Source organism: Mobula hypostoma, chromosome 6, assembly GCF_963921235.1.
Source record: "Mobula hypostoma chromosome 6, sMobHyp1.1, whole genome shotgun sequence".
NCBI classification, from domain to species: Eukaryota; Metazoa; Chordata; class Chondrichthyes; order Myliobatiformes; family Myliobatidae; genus Mobula; species Mobula hypostoma.
In genome coordinates, this window is record NC_086102.1 from 35,847,346 (window position 1) to 35,859,980 (window position 12,635).

The 12,635-nt window shown below is 38.1% G+C and overlaps 1 protein-coding gene across 1 annotated transcript in view; it reads left to right on the plus strand.

Annotated features, from left to right (window-relative positions):
• Window positions 1-1,280: 1,280 nt before the first annotated feature.
• Window positions 1,281-12,635, plus strand: part of zpld1a (zona pellucida-like domain containing 1a) — a 51,005-nt gene continuing 39,650 nt past the window's right edge. Inside the window, exon 1 of the mRNA XM_063050177.1 lies at window positions 1,281-1,375. The gene's annotated coding sequence lies outside the window, so the exon portion shown is untranslated. The remainder of the gene's footprint in view (window positions 1,376-12,635) is intronic.

The following is a 12,635-nucleotide window of genomic DNA, read 5'->3' on the forward strand; positions in this document are numbered from 1 at the left end:
AGGAGATGAGTTATACAGCCCTTGTTACATGCACTTGCAGTTCAACGCTTTCAGTGATCATGCAGAAAGTTTGAAGTTAATAACTCATCTCCTTCTACCTTAGGCCACAAACTTATCAATCACCCCTGCTGTGGACACTTTCTGGAGGTTCAAGATCCGTATGCTCCACGACCGCTGGACTAAGTATGTAAATGTAGGAGGAGGCTATATTGAAAAATAAATGTGCTAGGTTTTCTAAAATTGACTCCTTCTACCTTAGGCCACGAACTTATCAATCACCCCTTGTATGCAAATACAAAAAGAAAGAAAAAAGAATCATAAGTATTGAGAACATGAGATGAAGAGTCCTTGAAAGTGAGTCCATAGGTGGTGGGAACATTTCAGTGATGGGGTGAGTGAAGATGTCCATGCCAGTACAGGAGCCTGATGGTAGTAGGGTAATAACTTATCCTGAACCTGGTGCTGTGCGACATAAGGCTCCTGTACGTCCTGCCCACACAGTATATTGTGTGGTACATGGTGAACAGAGCAATGTACCACATATCATTCCCTTTACTTCTCACCAACAGAGTGCCTCATGGAATTTTGCTCCCACTTAACATTCCTGCCATATTTGGCTAGGACTCTTGCCTTCTAAATAGTGATGAACCAAAATGGCCCAAGTCTTTTGAGTGCTTTGTGCCCAGAAAACTGTAGTCAGTTGTTGTGCCCAGTGTTAAAATCAGGGCTCAATATAGTCAGACTTTATCTTTGAAGAGTTGATTTTGATTGAGAAAATACTTGTATACTCAGGGGTGTTTTAATGGCTTTTTTTGCACGTATCACATTTATGATTTTAAATGCCATAGAAGATCATCCCTTCAAAATGAAACAAATGCAGAGCAACCTTTAAAATAAGATTGAATGGGTGAAACATTCTTAGTAAAATCCATAATTATTCTGATAACAGTGGCTCATTTTCAGTGTCTGTTTTATATTCTGCATCTAGTTCTTCCAGACTTATTGTACATCACAGACAGGACTGTTCAACAGTACGATTGTTCATTAATTTTGCTAAATCGACAGCAAGTGCAAATCTCACAGAAAGGTTATGTGTTGAAAGATGGAGATGAAACAGAAAGCATAGTCAATGACTGGACCACGCTGCCTGCTCGGGTTTCTGATCCATTGAAAAGACTTGTACAATAAATTGAGATTTAGTAACTTTTCCCATGTTACTCTACGTTCAGTTTTTATTACCATGTTTAAATAATGAATCCTTCTGTTTCTCCTTTTCGGATAATGACCTCTTGGGCAAAGGAACAGAAAACCTGATTACATGCAGAAGAACGGGGCATATGGAGCACAGCTGACCTGGCAGCTACAAGTGACTTGGGTAAGTGGAAAAATGAATATTGACTAAATATTGTAATCAATTACTTTCTATGCCTTGCAAACACAAAATAATTGTCACCCTAAATAGAATTAATTTCCTACAGGAGGAAGCAATCTTCATCTCCACCATTAATATCAATTTTGTACCCAAGTTACAAAATTTAGAGAAAAGGATATTTAACTGTGAACTTAATCCTGAAATTGATTCAAGTCTGAAGAATTTTGCATTAAAATAGATGAATGATGGTGCATCCATTTAATGTTTCTGTTAAGAGTATGCATTATTCTTCCAAAGGATGAGATAAATATTTTAAAGTCAGTGATCCTACCTAATAAATCATCATTAAGATATGCAGCAAACTCAGTATTATCTTATCATTAAGTTGTTGAAAATGTAAGTACTCATGATTTGATTGGCTCATTTAAGATTAGTATTTGGATTATTTTTACTACATTATTGACTGACAAAATAGTACCTGAATTGCCATAAACCTATCTGATTCAGAAGAAAATCTGTCCAAAACATGAAATATTTCCAGAAATTGCACTTGTTGTTTATTTGTTCATTTTCCACGCGACATGAAAACCTGCCAATTTCAGTTAATTATGTTGCAGTTACATTTAGGATGAATATAACATAGGCTTTGGAAATGTGTCAGATTATTTCTCTTGATACCAGAGCTACTGTTTTAATTAAAGAAACCAGGGACTGCAAAGATTAGACTTTGAAAAGAATGAGATAAAAAAACTATGTAAATTAGGAAAACGTGATCAATTAAAACATATTTATCCTTAGATTGCAGAAGAAAGAAAAGAGAGGAATAATGATAAAGAACTGCACCAATCTGAGGTCCTAACATAGGAAGTAAGGACACAAATTTTGATATATCTTGATTTTAGTGCAAGTGAGAATCCAAGAGGAGGAAAGTTGAATAGAACAGTATATTGGTATCTTTATAGAAACAGAAGGAAAAATTAACATAAGTAATCCAATTGCATTGATGAAGCTATATATAACGAAGTTTGTGGCAAGACTGGAAGCAAATAGTGCATATCACTTGACATAGTTTAAAACCAAATGTCTCATAAAAAAGCTGCCAATATGCTTATTTCAGCTTTCAGGAGTTGCCTATAATTCTTTCAGAAGAAAATAAGCCCACAATATGGAGTATCTCCAGTAATTTCATACTGGTTTAACGTGGAATACTTCATGGTATTGTGGTATTCAATTATAGAAGTAGCTTATTGAACTTTCAAGATCACATCTGACTTGGAGGGATAGGAATATTAGAACCCTGAATGCTCTAAATTAAAAAATGAAATCTTAAGAATTATGATAAATTTTGACGAGCTAAATTGGGGAGATGTGTTACTACTGGCCAGTCAGACTCTACCTGAAAGTTATAAAATTAAAATCAGTGCAAAAAGAATGGAGGGGCTGAGAAAACAGAGACAGTGATGGGAACAGAAAATAAAGAACATTGGAAAATTCAGATCCACCAGAATCTGTGGAGAAAGAAACAAGGTTTCAAGTTGATGAACTTTCATCATAATTCATAAAAGCAAGTGGATATAAATGTATAGATATTTTAAACAAATATTACGAAGCTGAGGAAAGAATAAAGAGCCACATATGTAGAATGAATGGTTCAAATACATACACTTGTTGGAATATTCTTGGGTAGACTTTATTTTGTAGGTGATAACAAATCACCTACCCCTTTCTCTTCATCCCTCTAGATTTCTAAACCCACCAGGTATGTGGAGTATCTATTTCTATCTTCCTTTGAAAGAGGAGAATATGAAGAGACTTGGGAGAGGTGTTGAATATCATGTGAAATTCTGTTTGGAGTCAGAAGTGTTTTCACTGGAGGTTTCCATCAGCAGCTTTAAGGCAAATGGAAACATTTCCCAGGGAATAAATTAAGACTTTTCGTAAGAAATACCTCTTCAATGTAAATATTTTTGTTTATGAATTTTTGATATGATTGCATTGTTTATCAATTTATAAGCTTATTTAGTTTCGAAAAGAAATTGCAGACCACTTTCTTTGTAAGGGAATATATTGGACCAAAATTCTCATAAACTATTTTATCCCTCCTTTTCCATTGACAATATTTCATATAACAAAATGTTTTCTACATATGATCCCTTTTGTAAGTCAAGGAATGTTTGTAGACTCTTGAGCTGCAATGCATTATCTCAAAAGAGAATTGAAGTATATTCTAAGCAGAATTAAATATATGCCTTAAAACAAGAAATCTGAGAAGTGAATGCAAAGAGCAGGGTAATGGAGGTCTTTGTAGCTCTTTCAAAGTAAACACTTGAAATGCCATGGGCCTAATGCTGTGCAACTTTTCAGGGCACATACAGATAGTCTTATATGCATGGACCTGCTGCCCTTGTCCTACCTAGTGGTAGAGGTTCCATCTTTTAGGAGGTGCTATCAAAATAGCCTAAATAAGCAACTGCAGTGCATTTTGTGAGTGATACACCCTACAACTAAGAAATATTATAGTGGAGCAAATGAAAGTTTAGGGTGATGGATAGATTCTAATTGAGTGAAGTACTTTATTCTGGTTTAGGCTGTGCTTATCATGAGTTGCTGGAGCTACATTCACCCCAGCAAAAGGACAGTATTCTATTATGGTGCTGACATGTGCCTTGTAAAGATGGGAAAAGTTTTGGAGTGTCAAAAAATGACAATATTTAGCCTCTAATCTGGACTTATACTCCTGGTGTTTATAGGCATGCTCCGGTTGAGTTTCTGGTTGAGTTGTGCGTCCCCAGGGTGCTGATGATTGGGATTCAATGCTGGTAATTTAAGTGTCAAAGGTGGGTGGTTAGACTCTCTTTTGGGTGGAGATACAAGAGATTGCAGATCCTGAAATCTGAAGCAAAGAACAAAGCACAGGAGGAAATCAGTGGGACAGGCGGTATCTGTGCATGAAAGCAGATGATCAGCATTTGGGGTGTAGACCCTTCCTCTGGACCGATGAAGAATCTCGACCTGAAACATCGCTGGCTACGTGGAACATTCCATGTTTAAAGCCTTAACTGAGAATGCTCCCCAACTCCTTCTGCACTACATTGATAACCGTATTGGTGCTGCTTCAGGCACCCATGCTGGAGCTCATCAACTTCATCAACCTTTTCCTCCAACTTCCACCCTGTTCTTAGATTCACTTGGTCCATTTCTGACACTTCTCTCTCTTTTCTCAATCTTTCTGTCTCCATCTCTGGAGACAAACTGTCTATTGAACTCTTTTATAAACCTGCCAATTCACACAACTATCTTTACTATATGTCTTCCCAACCCCGCCTTCTGCAAAAATGCTATTCCCTTTTCTCAGTTCCTTCATCTCTGCTGTGTCTGTTCCCAGGATGAGGCTTTCCTTTCCTGAACATCTTCAAAGCCCTTCTTCAGCACTGATGCTGCCTTCACTTGCATTTCCTCTATTTCCCAGACAAAAGCGTTCAACCGCTCTTCCTGCCGCCTTAACAGAGATAGAGTCCTTGTCCTCACACACCACATTCAACACATCATTCTCCACAATATCCAGCATCTTCAACAGGATCCTATCACCAGACAAATCTTTACTTCCCCCTCACCCCACTTCCTGCTTTCCCCAGGAATCATTCCCTCCATGATTCCCTTATCCATTCATTCCTCCCCACTAATCTCTCTCCTGGCACATATCCCTAACGAACAAGAAAAATGCTATACCTGCCCATTCCTCCCCTCCATTCAGGTCCCCAGGCAGTCGTTCCAGGTGAGGCAACAATTCACCTGCAAATCTGTTGAGATCATCTATTGTCTCCATTGTTCCTCTACATTGGTAAGGCGTGACGTAAATTGGGGGCCTGCTTTGTCAAGCACTTCCACTCCATCTGCCAAAAGCAGAATATCCCAGTGGCCAACTATTTTAATTCCTATCCCCATTCCCATTCCAACATGTCAGTCGACGGCCTCCTCTTTTGCCATGATGAGGCCACCCTCAGGGTGGAGGAGCAACACCTCATATTCTGTCTGAGTAGCCTCCAAGCTGATGGCATGAACATTGATTTCTCCTTCCAGTATTTTTCTCTCTTTTTTCTTTTCCCCTCCCCCTTCCTTCTTCTTTCATTCCCCACTCAGGCCTCTTAACTTTTCTCCTCGCCTGCCGATCACCTCCCCCGGTGCCCCTCCCCTTCCCTTTCTTCCATGGTCCACTCTCCTCTCCTATCAGATTCCTTCTTCTCCAGCCCTTTACCTTTCCCACCCACATAGCTTTACCTATCACTTTTTAGCTATCCTCCCTCCCCTCTACCTTTTTATTCTGGCATTTTCTCTCTTCCTTTCCAGTCCCGATGAAGGGTCCTGGCCCAAAACGTCAACTGTTTATTCATTTTCATAGATGTTGCCAGAACTGCTCAGTTCCTCCAGCATTTTGTGTGTGCTGCTCTAGGTTTCCAGCATCTGCAGAATCTCTTGTGCAACAGAAAATTTCCCTCCACAGATTCTGCCTGACCTGCTGAGTTCCTCCAGCATTTTGATTTTTTACTCTCTTTTTGGAGACAGCCATTTATTTGTACTTACGTGGCTCAATGTTCTCTGTCATTTTTCAGCCAAAAATGGCAAGGTCTTACTTCCTGCAAGCACAGAGTATTTCATTTATTGAGGGGATTCAGCAAACATTCCCACTTCTGAGTAGTAATGGAAGGAAAGTTATTGGTGAAGTACTTGATAGTGCCAAAGTAGAGGACACCGAAATTCTGCAGTGAAGTCCTGGGGCTTGGATGATATATCTTCAAAACCATAACCATTTAGCTTTATATAAGGCAGGTGTTCCCAACATTTGTTTTTGCTAAAATCACCTACCATTGACCGAGAGGTTCGTGGACCCTGGGTTGGGAACCTCTGTTGTAAGGTGTGACTACACCAAATGGAGTGTTTTCTAGATTAACTTCAATTTTAGCAGCCTGCCTGACTGCCACACTTAGTCAAATGCTGCCTTGATGTTAAGGGCAGTCATTCTCACATCACCTCTGGAATTCAGCTTCTTGGTTTATGCCAAGGCTGTAATGAGCCTGGAGCAAATGCTGAAAAACTAGGCATCAGTGAGAAAGTTATTGGCAAAAACATGTTAATTAATGGCAATGTTACAGCCATCTGTCACCACTGTGCTGTTGATTTAGCACTGAATGTAGTAATACATTCAATTTTTTTAAAAGCAAAAATAAGGATAGGAAAATAATTTTTTTTAAAGTGAAGCAAAAGCTGCATAAGCAAGATAGATGATATTTTTTAACCATAATCTCTCTTAAACATTTTCTATTAAAGCATAGGGAGTGTTTTTGGAGTACTGTTTATAATAAATAATATTATTGGACATAGTAATTGTAATTACCAATAAATGCAGCAGCATATTTTAAAATACTGGCTAAACAGACCAGTAACCACCAGGTAATAAAACTAAGGAAGGCAAAGGAACTTTTTATGCAAACAATGCAATAACACAACTTAGAGAAAAGAAAGTCAAAAGAAATTGGATGACATACAAGGCAAGTAGATTAAATCTTTATGCTGACTGATCAGAATGGGTTGTGAGTTCCTTCCCCTCCTCCAGCCATTAACACCCACAACTTCACCCCATATCCCAATCAGAGCCATTGACCTCAGGTCCTGTCCAGAGTCTCATCCAGCCAAAGACTTCCAAAATTCCTTGGACCAGGTGCATTGTAAAATCATAGCGGGACTATGATCACTGCCAGCAGAAGCTATTCACCAACACAAAGGCCAGGTGATTCTTTGCTCACAAAACTGAGACAGCAAACAAACAATCAGAAGAATATCCGTGAACAGATAGTCAAAAGTTTACCAGCAAATAGACAGTCACGATTTTGACAGCTTGGCAAATGACAAACACATCCCCCACTGTATCTTAATGGCCTGAATATAAAGTAAGTGCCAGCAGCTGTAAATCAGGTGGTATGGTCCCATGTTGTTTGTGGAATCACAGAGAGGGCAAATCGATTGCAATATTATGGGCACATTTATCTTCAGAATCATATTAACCGCTTATGCAATTTATTCTGTGGAAACAACATATTATAAAATTAACTTGTTCCATTTTAAAATTCAAACTTATTGACCTCTTCAGATATAATAATCTAGGTTTAGATTGTTTGTTTCTTTTTGCAAATTATTGGAAAGATATATTATTTTTAATTCTGATAACTATTTATTTTGCAGCAATTATATATTTCAATTTAATTATTATAAACATTAAATTGAAACAAAACAATAGTACAATTTTTGACTGTCAAAGCAAAAAAATATTTATCATGAAATTCTTACTCTGAAATGCACATCAACCTATCTATGTAAGTGTAGTCATTTTGTTTAAAGTCTGAAGAATCTTAAGTTCATGGAAGTTATAGTAATAACCTTTTTTCTGCTTTCAGATGTATGACTAGGGTCTCAAATTTGTGGTTATAACTAATTACTGAGAAAATGTCCCCAAAATCTACTTTAAAAGATTTATTTTTTACAGTTTTGGCAATATATATGATAATGTTATTCATATGGTTTTATTTTAACCGCTCTGCACAACCAGACTTCTAGCCTGCATATTTGTTTGTGGAATATGCCAGTCAGTAAAGAACTAACGTATCTTGGAGGAAAAGGTTCAAAAATGTGAAAACATAGACAGCAAAGGGATGTATTTAAATATAAACAACAGCTGGAAATTCAAGCAACATACATCAAAGTTGTTGGTGAACGCAGCAGGCCAAGCAGCATCTAGAGGAAGAGGCGCAGTCGACGTTTCAGGCCGAGACCCTTCGTCAGGACTAACTGAAGGAAGAGTGAGTAAGGGATTTGAAAGCTGGAGGGGAGGGGGAGATGCAAAATGATCGGAGAAGAAAAGTTGAAGAGCCGAAGAAATTACAGATGGGGAGCAGTGAGAGATGGTTTCACTGAACTCCCGTCGAAGAGAGGATCTAAACTTCTTCGGTGTAGGCATCACCGGAAGAGGCTTCGCAGTAGTGAATTTAAGCGCAAACAACAGGAATTCTGCAGATGCTGGAAATTCAAGCAACACACATCAAAGTTGCTGGTGAACGCAGCAGGCCAAGCAGCATCTATAGGAAGAGGCGCAGTCGACGTTTTAGGCCGAGACCCTTCGTCAGGACTAACTGAAGGAAGAGTATGTTGATTTGATTATTGTTGTAACCAATGTTGTTACCATTCATTATGGAAAGCAGAATTAATGCATTTTATGCATAATTGTTTAATAACCCCAAATACCCAGTTTTGCTGATGACATATAACAAAGAAAAAGTAAACCAAACTGGAACTGAGCCATTCTTGGCAATAGGATCGTAAGAATTATAAGACAAATAAATCAGCAGGGGCAGGAACAACAGTTTGCAAGTTTCACATAGCTTTGTCTTCAGAACAATATTTCATTATTTTAATATATTTCTGCGGATTATTTTGGTGGACCCGGCCTCTGTTAAAAAAAGTGATAAATATATATGAAGAAAATGTTAGATGATTGATGAGAAATACTGTTCGTACATTGAAATCAAAGGATATAAAAGAAAAGCTTTACCATCCAAAGGCAAAAAAAACCTGCAGATGCTGAAAATCTGAAAACAAAAATGTTGGGAATACAGGCCAGGAAGCGTGTGTAGAGACAGTAGGTGAGTTAATGTTTCAAGTTGATGGTTTCTTTCAGAAAAAGAAAAAGCTAAAAAACCAAGAATGTTTTAAATTGCAGAGAAGAAGCAGGAGTGGTAAGGACAAAGGGAATGTGTATGATAGGGTGGAGACTAAGAAAGACTAAATGAACAGATAGTGATGATGCTAAATGAAGATGGATGGCGAAGGCTTGTTAACCACAGCTGATCTGGCAGCAGGAGATGAAAATTGAAGGACAAAGGACAGGAGAGAGAGACAGAGAAAAAGAGAGAGAGAGAGAGAGAGAGAAAAATTGCAGAATTGTGAATTATAAATTGCTGGAAATCTAAAATAAAGAGAAAGCTGGAGGTACTCAGCAGGTGAGGTAGCATCTGCAAAGAGTGAACATTCTGGGTTGGTCTTCTTCCATCAGAATTGATCAGTTTCCCTGAAAATTGTAATATGTTTAGCTGGAAGATGAGATGTTGTTTCTCAAACTTACTCTCAGTGGCTACTTTATTAGGTGCACCTGCTCATTAATACAAATACCTAATCAGCCAACCACGTGGTAGCAACTCAATGCATCTAAGCATACAGACATGGGCAAGAGTTTCAGTTGTTGTTCAGACCAAACATCAGAAGGAGAAGGAAATGTGATCTAAGTTACTTTGACTGTGGATTGATTGTTGGTGCCAAACAGGGTGTTTGAATATCCCAGTACTGCTGTTTACCTGGGATTTTTGTCTCTAGAACAGGGGTCGGCAACCATTTTGCCTCTGTGGGCCAGATCATGTGTTAATGAGTGGATGGTGGGCCAGATAAATGCCATAAAAAACTTGAAATATGGGAATTATCCATTAAAATACATCTAGTTATGTTTTGCCTCAAATTAATGAATAGCGCGTGCTAGAAAATCATTTGTGCTTAAGGCTGTCTACCCCTGCTCTAGAATTTACAGAGAATGGTGTGAAAAAACAATTAACATCCAGAGAGCAGCAGTTCGTGGGCAAAAATGCCTTGTTAATGAGAGAGGCCAGATTGGTTCAAGGTGAAAGGAAGGCAACAGTAACTCAATGAACCATGTTTTACATTAATGGTGTGCAGAAGAGCACCTCTGACCACATCAAACCTTGAAGTGGATGGGCTACAGCAGTAGAGGATCACAAACATACATTCGGTGGACATAAGTACTTAATAATGTGGTCACAAAGCGTAGATTGAGCTTCATTGGGACAATATTACAGATCAAAGACAAAGCAGGTCAGAGTGAAAGTGGGGTTGAATTGCTGAATAAAAATCAACTCAAGTTCAAGTTCCTTGTCATTCAACTGTACAATGAATACCTCCGCATGAAACAACAAGCCAAGGAGCACACACAGTACATATAACTCACACACAACACATAAAGCAATATCACTACAAACAAATTAACAAATAATAAGGTGCATTTACCTATTAAAAAATCATTTTGTTCATTTCAAGAATTTTTGGATTCTGTGCCAGGAAGTGTTAAAAACTTTAGGACCAAAAGATACAGGAGTGGAATTAGGCCAATCAGTCCCTTGAGTCTACTCAGCCTTTCAATCATGACTGATTCTTGTTTCACAATCCCATTCTTCCACTTTCTTCCCATAACTTTCTTTTTCAATATTTTTATTGATTTCTATACAGAAGAATACAGTCCAAGAGAATACATATTATAGAACAAAAGAAAACATACAGTAATACCAGATACAGTATATTGAATCACATTAACGAACTCCTTACCCTATATTCACATAGATTAGATTAATTCATATATTAGAATATAAATAATTTTATTAAGAAAAAAGATCTATACCCACTACCAAAGTCGAAGCTGTTTGGGGAAAAAAACTATCAGATAATAAAATATGCTATTAACCAACTTTTGCACTTTAACGAGAAGTCAAAGATTATGAAAATAATTCCATAAATTTTGAAAATCTTGGTTAGTTTCAGAAATTGAACAACGAATCTTTTCTAAATTTAGGCATGCCATAACATCCCGTAACCACTGAGCATGATTAGGCGGGACAGCATCCTTCCATTTAAACAAAAGTGCCCTCCTAGACATAAGAGAGATAAAAGCCAGAATGTGCAGATCAGGTGTCTTCAAAATGATATCTTTCCTTCCAACAATACCAAATAGGGCAGTCAAAGGATTAGGCTTAAAATTTACTTTAAAGAGTACAGAAAAAGTTTGGAATACTTCCTTTCAATATTTTCCAAGACTTGGGCATGTCCAAAACGTATGAATAAATGAAGCTTTTCCATTGTTACATCTATCACAGTAGGGAGATATATCCCTATAAAAATGAGATAACTTATCCTTGGTCATATAAGCCCTATGAACCATTTTAAATTGTAATTCCACTTCCCATTCCCATTTCGATATGTCCATCCATGGCCTCCTCCACTGTCAGGTAAGGCCACACTTAGGTTGAAGGGACAACTCCCTATATTCTGTTTCGGTAGCATCCAACCTGATGGCATGAATATCGATTTCTCAAAATTCCAGTGATGCTTCCCCCCCGCCCCTTCACAATCTCCTTGTCCCTCTCTCTTTTTATTTCCTTGCCTGCCCATCGCCTCCCTCTGGTGCTCCTCCCCACCCCCACCCCACTCTTTCTACTTCCTTCCATCTCATTCTGTCTCTTTCACCAATCAACTTCTGAGCTCTTTGCTTCATCCCTCCCCCTCCAAGTTTCACCTATCACCTGGTGTTTCTCTCTCCCCTCCCTCCACCTTTCAAACCTACCCCTCAACTTTTTTTTCTCCAGTCCTGCCAAAGCGGTTCACCTGAAACATCAGCTGTACTTTTTTCCATAGACGCTGCCTGGCCTGCTGAGTTCCTCCAGCATCTTGTGTGTGTTGCCAGGATTGATGTCTGATATAAGATGTCAACCTTGAAAAAATTAATTCATTTTAATATTCATGGCATGTCGTAATTTAAATGAATGAAAGTTCATTGTCTTAATCTGTTCATTCCCTAAAATGTAACAGATTTAGGCAAAAGCAATAAAATTATCAAGATAATCAAGCACTGAAGTTAATGCAAGGGAAGAAGAAACACTGAAGGAAAGAGAGGCCATTATGTTTAGCTCATTAAGTAAATTCCATTCATTACAAACTATTAGACAATTATTTAAAATATTCAAGATCTCCAAGCAAACTAGCATAGCAATCATTATTTCCTATACAATGTCCATTCAGTGATAATACTGCTGTAAATGGGCTATCAGTGATTACTTTTAGATATCAATGAGAGAGTTATCCTCCTAATTGAGAACTGAGTCCTGATGAAGGGTTTTGACCTGAAATATCAACTCTTTATTCTCCTTCATAGATGCTGCCTGACTTGCTGAGTTCCTCCAGTAGTTTGCCTGTGTTGCTCTGAGAATTTTACAGCTGATTCTTCATCCTGTTGGTGTTATATCTACCACAGAATTTTGGAACCCGTTATTTTCTTCCAAATTTGGAAGGATAACATATCACCACCCTCCCAATCAGCCTCTGAAGTATTCAGTGTGAATGTTGGACAGAATACTTGAATTCTGCTGCCAAGTATGGGTAA